This window comes from Dendrobates tinctorius, unplaced genomic scaffold (genome assembly GCF_039654945.1).
Source record: "Dendrobates tinctorius isolate UK_male_01 unplaced genomic scaffold, ASM3965494v1 ptg000064l, whole genome shotgun sequence".
Lineage (NCBI taxonomy): Eukaryota > Metazoa > Chordata > Amphibia > Anura > Dendrobatidae > Dendrobates > Dendrobates tinctorius.
In genome coordinates, this window is record NW_027361732.1 from 68,753,334 (window position 1) to 68,765,651 (window position 12,318).

At 40.6% G+C, this 12,318-nt stretch overlaps 1 long non-coding RNA gene across 1 annotated transcript in view; it reads right to left on the bottom strand.

Moving 5' to 3' along the window:
* LOC141094632 (uncharacterized) overlaps positions 1-10,447 on the bottom strand; it is a 99,985-nt gene extending 89,538 nt beyond the window's left edge. Inside the window, exon 1 of the long non-coding RNA XR_012233138.1 lies at positions 10,244-10,447. This is a non-coding gene — a long non-coding RNA (uncharacterized lncRNA). The remainder of the gene's footprint in view (positions 1-10,243) is intronic.
* Positions 10,448-12,318: the final 1,871 nt, after the last annotated feature.

Below are 12,318 nucleotides of genomic sequence, written 5' to 3' on the forward strand. Positions count from 1 at the left end.
ACTGCCACCTGTCCTCATTCAATATAAGCCCAGTAGCATGGAAAATTAAACCAAGAAACAGATGTGTGGATTCATGGATCGAGATAAAAGAGCAGCCCAAGGTTAAATTATATATTTAATCAACTTAAGGTCACACTAGACAATACACTATATACAATGGTCAGATATGAAAATACAGATAGTGGTAGGACAAAAGATATAAGTAAAATATATGGGTCAGTTACCAGAAGAAGAAAGGCCTGACTTGTGGGGAAGGGTTGCCACTTGGGAGGCTTGTGATCCCCTCTGTTCCTTGACTTCTCTCCATACAATATGTCGTCAAGACCGCCTTAGAGAAAAATCACTAGGCCATGCTTTATACAAGCATTTAACCCCTCTGGGTCACTCCCATCCTACCCTCTGGGCTGAACCTTAATCCCCTCCCCTTGCCTCTACAGCTGCAAGCTCAAAAACCTATGAAAAATCAAAACTGCTTTCTGGATGGTCCTATGGCGGAGGTTCTGGCACCATCGATCCAGCTGGGCCAATTCTATGCCTTAAGACCAAACACAGTTTTTCTATCTGGTTTCTACTGGCTGTTATAGTTATCTTCCAACCTTGTGAGCCTAGAACCCTGTGAGGATCGAGACCCTGGAAAGTGATCGGTCCGGTCTGGGGATCTCAGAAATATACACAATGTATAATGTATGGCTAGTACATATAGTATCTCAATAACTCCTAATAGAATCATAGCTGACTTAACAAAGGAATTTTGACTGCATGGAATCCACACGGCCAGCAAGGCTTTTGTTCTGCTCTGATCTGGTCTAGGTGTGAGTTCTGTTACTCACAACCCTTTAACTCTAGATCCCCTCCACTGTGGCTAGGTGTTCTGTAACAATTGTACATTGAAGGTGCCAAATAAGATACACATGATTGACATGGAATTATTTCTCCAATATTCTCCACACCATTAATGACTGTCTTTTTGCTATCAGCTGCAAAAATAGTCAGAGATGTAAACAGGTTGACCCCTCCATTTTAATAGATGTGCTTTGGAAAAGATTTTGTGGCACTCAGTAATATATATATATATATATATATATATATATATATGCACATTTCTGTGTTTAGACCCTACATCAGTTAACACAAATGCATTTTTATGGCAAATCATATGGCCAGGCCTGTCCATTGGAATCCTACAATTAAAAGAAATTTCATTTGGAAGATTTGTTTTTCTATTGGAGGAGGCTGATAAAGAGGTCTAGTCCAATGCTACTTCATTAGAGGCAAGGTGTTCAGTAAAGTTTGTGAGAAAGAAAGAGATCCTGTAATATATATATATACAGTATATATAATGAAGTAGCATGGGACTAGACCTGTTTATCAGCCTCCTCCAATAGAAAAACAAATCTTCCAAATGAAGCTTCTTTTAATTGTAGGATTCCAATGGACAGGCCTGGCCATATGATTTGCCATAAAAATGCATTTGTGTTAACTGATGTAGGGTCTAAACACAGAAATGTGCATTTATATTTTCAGACATGACATATGTAACCAGTTCTGGAATGCACGTAGGCTATAAACATCCAGGCAATTCGAACTTTACTCTGAACTGATGTTCTAAAACCTCAATGCAGGTAAGTCGCTTGCACATGATTGTGAGGAGCCGACTGTCAGACACAGACGATTTCCCATAGCGAAGGCAGAGAGAGCTTATTACCATGTCTGCCTTCCTCATCTTAAGCCCTGTGTACACACATTAGGAAGAGTTGACAGTTCTTCCTTCTCCAGACCCAGTGATCATTTAATTTTTGTGTTTAGGGGGAACAGAAGCTGCTGGATCTTAGGAAACAGGCAAGAGGCTGCTTCTATACAGGCAAGAAGCTGAATTTCCTGTAACAACCCCAGTGCAAAAAAAATAAAAAATACAAATATTGAATTAACCCCTTCATGACCCAGCCTATTTTGACCTTAATGACCTGGCCATTTTTGGCAATATTGACCAGTGTCCCTTTATGAGGTAATAACTCAGGAACGCTTCAACGGATCCTAGCGATTCTGAGATTGTTTTTTCGTGACATATTTGGCTTCATGTTAGTGGTAAACTTAGGTCAATAATGTTTTCATTTATTTGTGAAAAAAACAGAAATTTGGCGAAAATTTTGAAAATTTCGCAATTTTCACATTTTTAATTTTTACTCCGTTAAACCAGAGAGTTATGTGACACAAAATAGTTAATAAATAACATTTCCCACATGTCTACTTTACATCAGCACAATTTTGGAAACAAAATTTTTTTTTGTTGGGAAGTTATAAGGGTTAAAAGTTGACCAGCAATTTCTCATTTTTACAACAAAATTTACAAAACCATTTTTTTTAGGGACCACCTCACATTTGAAGTCACTTTGAGGGGTCTATATGGCAGAAAATACCCCAAAGTGACACCATTCTAAAAACTGCAGCCCTCAAGCTACTCAAAACTATATTCAAGAAGATTATTAACCCTTCAGGTGCTTCACAGCAACTAAAGCAATGTGGAAGGAAAAAAATGAACATTTTAATTTTTCCAATAAAAAATTTCTTTTAGCATCAATTTTTTCATTTTCACATGGGCAACAGGATAAAATGGATCCTTAAATTTGTTGGGCAATTTCTCCTGAGTACACCGATACCTCATATGTGGTCATAAACCACTGTTTGGGCGCACGGCAGGGCTCAGAAGGGAAGGAGCGTCATTTGACTTTTTGAATGGAAAATATGCTGGAATATTTAGCGGTTGCCATGTCGTGTTTGGAGAGTCCCTGTGCGCCTAAACATTGGAGCTCCCCCACAAGTGACCCCATTTTGGAAACTAGACTCTCCAAGGAACTTATTTAGATGCATAGTGAGCACTTTGAACCGCCAGGTGCTTCACAAATTGATCCATAAAAAAAGGACTTTTTTTTCACAAAAATTTTCTTTTAGCCTCAGTTTTTTCATTTTCACATGGGCAATGGGATAAAATGGATCCTATAATTTGTTGGGCAATTTCTCCTGAGTGCACAGATACCTCATATGTGGTCATAAACCACTGTTTGGGCACACGGCAGGGTCCCGAAGGGAAGGAGCACCATTTGACTTTTTGAATGGAAAATTAGCTCCAATCGTTAGTGGACACCATGTCGTGTTTGGAGAGCCCCTGTGTGCCTAAACATTAGAGCTCCCCCACAAGTGACCCCATTTTGGAAACTAGACCACCCAAGGAACTTTTCTAGATGTGTGGTGAGGACTTTGAACCCACAAGTGCTTCACAGAAGTTTATGACGCAGAAAAGTGAAAATAAAAAAATATTTTTTTTTCCTCAAAAATGATTTTTTAGCCCGCTATTTTTTATTTTCACAAGGCTAACAGGAGAAATTGGACCACAAAAGTTGTTGTGTAATTTGTCCTGAGTACACCGATACCCCATATGTCAGGGGAAACCACTGTTTTGGTGCATGGGAGAGCTCAGAAGGGAAGGAGCGCAATTTTGGAATGCAGACTGATGGGATGTTCTGCGGGCATCATGTTGCGTTTGCAGAGCCCCTGATGTGCCTAAACAGTAGAAACCCCCACAAGTGACCCCATTTTGGAAACTAGACCCCCCAAGGAGCTTATCTAGATGTGTAGTGAGCACTTTGAACCCCCAAGTGCTTCACAGAAGTTTATAAACGCAGAGCCATGAAAATAAAAAATAATTTTTTTTCCTCAAAAATGATTTTTTTAGCCCGCTATTTTTTATTTTCACAAGGGTAACAGGATAAATTGGACCCCTAAAGTTGCTGTTGAGTTTGTCCTGAGTACGGCGGCACCCCATATGTGGGAGGGAACCACTGTTTGGGCGCACGGCAGGGCTCAGAAGAGAAGGAGCGCCATTTGACTTTTTGAATGGAAAATTAGCTCCAATCATTAGCGGACACCATGTCGTGTTTGGAGAGGCCCTGTCTGCCTACACTTTGGAGCTCCCCCACATATCACCCCATTTTGGAAACTAGACCCCCTAAGGAAGTTATCTAGATGCATAGTGAGCACTTTGAACCCCCAGGTGCTTTACAGAAGTGTATAACGCAGAACTGTGAAAATAAAAATATTTTTTTTTCCTCAAAAAATGATTTTTTTAGCCTGCTATTTTTTATTTTCACAATAGTAACAGGAGAAATTGGACCCCAAAAGTTGTTGTCCAGTTTGTCCTGAGTATGCTGGTACCCAATATGTGGGGAGGGACCACTGTTTGGGTACACGTCGGGGCTCAGAAGGGAAGTAGTGATGTTTTGAAATACCGACTTGATGGAATGGTCTGCGGGCGTCATGTTACGTTTGCAGAGCCCCTGATGTGGCTAAACAGTGGAAACCCCCCACAAGTGATCCCATTTTGGAAACTAGACCCCCAAGGAACTTATCTAGATGTGTGGTGAGCACTTTGAACCCCCAAGTGCTTCACAGAAGTTTATAACGCAGAACCGTGAAAATTAGAAATCTATTTTTTTCCTCAAAAAATGATTTTTTAGCCCGCAATTTTTTATTTTCACAAGGTTAACAGGATAAATTCGACCCCAAAAGTTGTTGTACAGTTTGTCCTGAGTACGCTGGTACCCCATATGTGGGGGGGGACCACTGTTTGGGCACACATCGGGGCTCGGAAGGGAAGTAGTGATGTTTTGAAATACCGACTTGATGGAATGGTCTGCGGGAGTCATGTTACGTTTGCAGAGCCCCTGATGTGCCTAAACAGTGGAAACCCCCCACAAACGACCCCATTTTGGAAACTAGACCACCCAAGGAACTTATCTAGATATGTGGTGAGCATTTTGAACCCCCAAGTGCTTCACAGAAGTTTATAACGCAGAACCGTGAAAATAAAAAATCTTTTTTTTTCCTCAAAAAATGATTTTGTAGCCCGCTATTTTTTATTTTCACAAGGTTAACAGGATAAATTCGACCCCAAAAGTTGTTGTCCAGTTTGTCCTGAGTACGCTGGTACCCCATATGTGGGGGGGACCACTGTTTGGGCACACATCGGGGCTCGGAAGGGAAGTAGTGACGTTTTGAAATACCGACTTGATGGAATGGTCTGCGGGCGTCATGTTACGTTTGCAGAGCCCCTGATGTGCCTAAACAGTGGAAAACCCCCACAAGTGACCCCATTTTGGAAACTAGACCCCCCAAGGAACTTATCTAGATGTTTGATGAGCACTTTGAACCCCCAAGTGCTTCACCGAAGTTTATAACTCAGAGCCGTGAAAACAAAAAAAATCATTTTTTTTCACAAAAATCACTTTTTTAGCCCCCAATTTTTTATTTTCCCAAGGGTAACAGGAGAAATTAGACTCCCAAAGTTGTTGTGCAATTTTTCCTGAGTACGCTGATACCCCATATGTGGGGGTAAACCACTGTTTGGGCACACGTCGGGGCTCGGAATGGAGAGAGTGCTGTTTGACATTTTGAACGCAAAATTGGCTGGAATAAATCGTGGCGCCATGTCGCGCTCGGAGACCCCGTGATGTGCCTAAACAGTGGAAACCCCTCAATTCTAACTCCAACCCTAACCCCAACACACCCCTAACCCTAATCCCACCCTAATAATAACCCTAACCACAGCCCTAACGCCAACACACCCCTAACCCTAATCCCAACTCTAACCCTAACTACAAGCCTAACCCTAATCCCAACCCACCCCTAACCCTAATTCCAGCCCTAACCCTAATTCCAGCCCTAACCCTAATTCCAGCCCTAACCCTAATTCCAACCCTAACCCTAATTCCAGCCCTAACCCTAATTCTAGCCCTAACCCTAATTCCAACCCTAACCCTAATTTTAACCCTAATTTTAACCCTAACCCTAATTTTAACCCTAATTCCAACCCTAACCCTAATTCTAGCCCTAACCCTATTTCTAACCCTAACCCTATCTGTAACCCTTATTCCAACCCTAACCCTAATTCCAACCCTAACCCAAATTCCAACCCTAACCCTAGTTCGAAACCTAAATGGAAAAAAAAATATTTTTTTTATTTTATTATTTGCGCCTGGCTATGGGGGTGATAAAAGGGGGGTGTATTTACTTTTTTTTTCATTTTGATCACTGTGAGAGTGTATCACAGTGATCAAAATGAAAAATGAATGGGCAACCGGCAAATTCATGGGCGCCGCCATCTTGGACAATGGCAGGCGCACTGCGCATGCGCCCGCCATTTTGCAAGATGGCGGCGCCCATGATCCGGACGCCGGGAGCCACGGCGGGACACCGGGAGCACGATCGGAGGTCCTGGGGGGATCGAAAGGTGGGAGGGAGCGATAGACAGGGGAGGGGGAGCAGATGATGACGGCGGCGAACGATCGCCGCCGTCCATCGGTGGCGGGGGCCGATCGGCCCCGCCAGTCGGTGTGTGGGGGGGTCGGGAGTCGGTGTCCAGCCATGTCCGATGCTATTGCAGCATCGGCCATGGCTGGATTGTAATATTTCACCAAATTTCATTGGTGAAATATTACAAATCGCTCTGATTGGCTGTTTCACTTTTAACAGCCAATCAGAGCGATCGTAGGCACGTGGGGGCTAAGCCACGCCCCCAGGGATTAAGTGTAGAGTGTCCTTTGTGTGCGGGTCGGGTGACCTTTCAGTGACCCCGGTCACCCGACCCGCAGGGGGGCTATTTATAGCATAACGCCTACGTAGGCGTCATAGGTCGTTTAGGCACGACTTTTCATGACGCCTACGTAGGCGTCATGGGTCGTGAAGGGGTTAATGTGTTAAAATGCCACCACCATAGAAATTTTAAGATCTCAAGGTGGGCACAGTGTATGAAATAAATGAAAAATAAATAAATGTAAAAAGTCTGAATTGCTCTTTTAGACCAACCCTCATTGAAAAATAACCTGTTCAGTATATATAAAAAAAATCCATGTAAAGGATAACACAATTTAAAATGTAGTTGGTAGTCCTAAAATGAAATAAAAAAGGGAAAAATAAACATGTATTTCCTCCTTTAATAAAAAAGTATTATAAAAATAAAAATGACATAAAAATTAAGGCGCATGTATTGCAAACATTTTTTTTATTATTTTTACAGCCATTAAAAGCACATGTGCGATAAAACCCCAAAACGTGCCTGGTCAGGAAGTGGGGAAAATGGCACAGTCCTGAACTGGTTAATAATAAACCTTGCAAAAACTGTATTTACTAACATTTGATTAAAAAGTAAATTGAAAAGGTAACTTGATCAGAGGTATCCAAACTAATTCTAGAAGTTTCTTATGTTAAGATGAAGTTGTCCCTTTTATGCGCATCCGCTGCCCTTGGTACATAAGCCCCTATGTATCCTGTTTTCTGCTCCCTTGTTTGTTTGTTTAAACAGGTGTGTTACTAGACAGGGTGGTGTTTGAAAACCCGGGATTGTAGATGATGACAAGGACTGTAAGTATTGTGTGAGTCATGTAATGATACACATTCTGCTGTCATGCATACATGTGTTAACATCTTATACCGAGAATACTCAAGTTAAAAAAAGATCAAACGACTGATTTGCCCTTTTTCTTAAGATGGTCACATCTGTGTTTACCATCTCTTTGGTAGTGACAGTAAGCTGACATGTGAATAGTAGAAGAGAAAAGCCTTGCTTTGACATGCTATGGTCAAATAGCACTAGGGAAATCCATTGTTTGAGAAATACAGGAGAATCATTTAGGACAATTACCTTCACACAGGTCTGAGAGTAACATAAGACAATATTAATGTGGCCTGGCCACATCACAGGTACAACGTCAACGCTTTGTACTGGCCAAGGAACAGGCATTAATAAGCTTAGAAGAATCAAGTCAGAAAAAGGGCCAGTGGCTTGTTTATATGTCCATTTTTACTATTGTTGACACCATGCTATATATTAATCTTGGCTATATCAGCTTGTTCTGTAACACTACTGAGAAAAAAAAAGATACATGACCCTCTAGAAGACGTTCTCGCACCTCCTGAGAAAACATGTGACAGTCCATCTCATTCCAGTCTTTACATGTTTTGCTCTGGACTGAATGAGATGGTAAAGCCTGGAAGAGTAGCTTAGTTGGTAAATATTGGAAATACAACAGTGGAAGGTTTCTTCTGCAAGGTGCTAATCAGAAGAAACAACCCTGTCCCAGCCTCCTAAAATTGTTGTTTCGCATAATCAAGTGCTAGAAACTGAACAATGGAGAAGAGCTGGCCATCATCTCTTATGTAGTTGAATGCTATTTACTTATAAGTAGTCATTGGCTAACTGTAGCATTCATTTTTGGAAGGACTGTTAACCCTTTCATGACCTGATGGTACCTGATGCACAGGCAGAATGTTCTAGAACAGGAGGAGCTGATCAGATTGATACATATTTTTGTGAGAAAAGCTTCAGTAAAACTTGTATTTTATTCATTTGAAGTTCCGGTGTTAGTATGCATATGAGTCCAGTGTGTGGCTCCTTTATGACTGTGCATGCAAAGATAACTGTCAGTGGCTAAGTAGAACCGCCCACTGGACCCCTGATCATTCAAACACCAGGAATTTCAATAAATAAATTTCAAGTTACACTGAATCCTTTCCCACAAGTCTATTAATCATTCTGCTCAGCTTCTCCTTCTCTATATCATGCTATCCTCAGATTGGACTGCAAGCATTAAATTACTGCTAATCACCAACTTATTGCTGATTGGTGGTCATTTAGTTGTCTATTTACACAGGTCGATCGCACTGCAGATGCACCCTGAATGATCTGTAATGCACACATTAACAAAATTGTTTGTACTCTTCTGTTAAAGTAAGAAAAGCCCACAATAATCACTGAAATAAATTAAAGCTGACTAAAGTAATTTTGATTTTAAATTTAATGAAAATCAATTAATAAAATTCAGCATAGCTTTTGAATTACAGTTTAACAGAAAATTAATAAATAAAAACAAAAACTAATGAAAATGGCCTGAACTAAAATTATGACACTCCTAAAAAACTTGGAAAATGATTTGACTATCGTGACATGTTAAACTAAGGTGTGTCCTGTAATTAGTATCACAGGCATCTACAAATTTGTAATCAGTCACTCTGCCTATACAGCTCTGGCAAATATTAAGAGACCACTTCCAAATGTTCAGTTTGTCTGATTTTTCTCTTTATTGGTATATTTTTTAGTAAAATGCAAATTGTTCTTTTTGTCTACAAACTTCTGACAACATGTCTCTGAATTTCCAAGCAATACATTTTGTTTTGTTTTTTCTGAAAAGAAGAAATGATCAAAATTTGAAAAAAACTTGTGCTTTCAGACCTCAAATAATGCAAAGAAAACAAGCTCATAATCATTTAGAAACAACAATACTAATGTTTTAACTCAGGAAGAGTTCAGAAATCAATATTATGTGGAGTAACCATGATTTTTAAAAACAGCTATCATACGTCTTGGCATGCTTGCCACTATTCTTTCACATTGCTTCTGGCGCAAAAATTTAAGCAGTTCTTCTTTGTTTGATGGCTTGTGACTATCCATCATCCTCTTGATTACATTCCAGAGGTTTTCATTGGGGTTCAGGTCTGGAGAATGGGCTGCCCATGACAGGGTTTTGATGTGGTGGTCTCTCAATTTCTGCCAGAGCTGTATAAAGTGTGAAAAGTACTTTGTGTGCTGTTTAGTATCATGGTGTGTACTGAACATGGACCAAGCAAAGTTAAAGAGAGAGTTGTCTGGTGGAATTCAAAATACATTTATGGACAAACATGCTAAAGGTAAAGGATTTAAAACCATGTACAAATGGCTTCATGTGCCTATTACTACAATTGCACATATTATTCAGAAGTTTAAGGTCTATGGGACTGTAGCCAGCCTCCTTGAACATGGCCCCAAGAGGAAAATTGATGGCAAATTGAAAAGACAGATAATATGAAAGGAAACCAAAACCACTTCCAAAGAGATTAGAGGTGATCTCCAAGGTGAAGGTACATCAGTGTCAGATCGCACAATCCATTGCTGTCTTGGCCAAAGTGGACTTCTTGGAAGATGACAGTGGAGGAAACCAGTGTTGAAAGCAAATCATAAAAAGGTGAGACTAAGAGATTAAAATATTCCAAAATGAATATTGACAAATAAAAATCTTGTGGGAGAATGTTCTTTCGACAGATAAAACAAAACTGGAGCTTCTTGGCAAGCCATATCAGCTCTATGTTTACAGATGCAAAAATGAAGCCTACAAATGAATATTGTACCTACTGTGAAACAGAGAGGGGGCTTGCTTACCTTTTTTGAATCTGTGCAGGGTACAATGAGATCTCAAGACTGTCAAAGCATTCTGCAGTGAAATGTGCTGCCCAGTATCAGAAAGCTTGGTCTAAATTACAGGTCATGGGTCCTCCAACAGTATTGATGTCAAAGACATAGCTAAAAACATTCAAGAATGGATTGATCATCTGTGTATAGGAGTGAAACATGCAGTCTGGAAAAGCCAACCTTCACACCTGAGACAGCTTGAACAATTTGCTCATGAGGATTGGGCCAAAATACCTTTGGACAGGTGCAGAAGTCCCATTGAGAGTTAAAGAAATTGTTTGTTTGCACTTTGCAGTTGTAACGTCAAAAGGTTGTGCAACAAAATATTAAGAGTACCATCGTTTTTGTCCAGACCATTTTCATTAGTTTGTATTTTTTTATTTTTCTCTTGAAATACAATTATAAAGCAGTGTCTGATTTTCATTAGTTAACATTCAGAAAATTTAAAATGAAAATTACTTTTTCTCAGTTTCAAGTGAATTCAGTGACCATTGTGGGTTTTCCTTTCTTTAAAGGGAACTTGACACCATTTTTTCCAACAGAAACCACGGCCACCACCATTATTTATTTTACTCACTTATATAGTGCCATTATTTCCACAGCGCTTTACAAAATTATCTACACTGTTACCACTGGTGCTCACAAGCTACATTCCCTAACAGTATGTCTTTGGAGTGTTAGAGGAAACCAGAGTACCCAGAGGAAACCCACGCAAACACAGGGAGAGCATTCAAACTCCTGCAGATGTTGTTCTTGGTTACATTTGAAACCAGGACCCCAGAGCTGCACTGCTAACCACTGAGCCACCAAGCTGCCCTATGTGACAGCATTCTATAATGCTGCACATATGACTACAATTCGCCCTGCAATGCAAAAAAAAACTTTTATTATACTCACCTACAAAGCATTAAGGTCCGATGGGCGTCTCTGGTCTTGGTCCGCTGCCTCCTATGTTCTTGCGATGCCTCCTTCGTGCTTCGTATGGCTGACACGTCCTATGTCATCCACATAGTGTTCTGCCGAGGGCATGTGCACTGCAGTACTTTGCTCTGCCCTCAACAAGGCAGAAAAAAGTGCGCCTGCTCAGAAGCGCGAAAGGGAACACTATGTGGATGACAAAGGATGCGTCATCCACACAAGGTACAAAAGGAGGACGGCATCGCAGGAAGAGAGGAGAAACTGGGACTAGACCAGTGACACCCATGTAACCGGACTACTCCATAGGTGAGTATTATAAAAATACTTTTTTTGCCTTGCTGGGTGAATTTTAGTCATATGTACAGCATTATAAAATGCTGTCAAATGGAACTGAAAAGTAGTGACTGTAGGTTATTTCGGAAAAAAAGTAGTGACAGGTTCCCTTTAACAGAAGGGTATTAATAATTTTTTCCATGTATGTAGAATGTTCAGGGTGTATAAGCAGCCAATGTGCAAGGATGTGTGAGTTCTGCTTACATGGGATGATATGCTTCCGAGAATGATGATCTTTTGTGCTGTGCAGAACATAATTTCCCCTGATAAGGAGTATTTTACTCTTTTACTCTTTAATTGGGGATGGGCAGCCTGTTTTTACTGCAAGAATATCGAAAAATGAGCATTCCTAGGAACACTTGTTCACAATAATCTTACAGTGTAAATGCACCTTTAGACCACTTGATCACCAGATCATAGTCTACAGATCTCTAAAGGTATATGTGTAAAGTGCTACAAAGCGGTAGTCATGACCGAGTTGTTGTTCGGTTGAACTCAGACACTTTACAGACAATGGGCGTCCCAGTCTAAGGCTATGTACCCACTCTGCGTTTAAATCCGGACACTGAAAACCGGACTCCTTCACAGAAATCGCGCGTTTTTTTCACCCGCGCGATTTTACCGCGATTATGTTCGCGATTTTGCCGCGATTTTCACGTGCGATATTCAAGCACTTTCCAAGCGATTTGAAGCATCGCTTGGAATGTGATTGACAGGTTGGTCACACTCATCAAGCATAGTGTTTGACAAGTGTGACAAGGTTTTTACTATTGAGGCTGCCTATGCGGCATCAA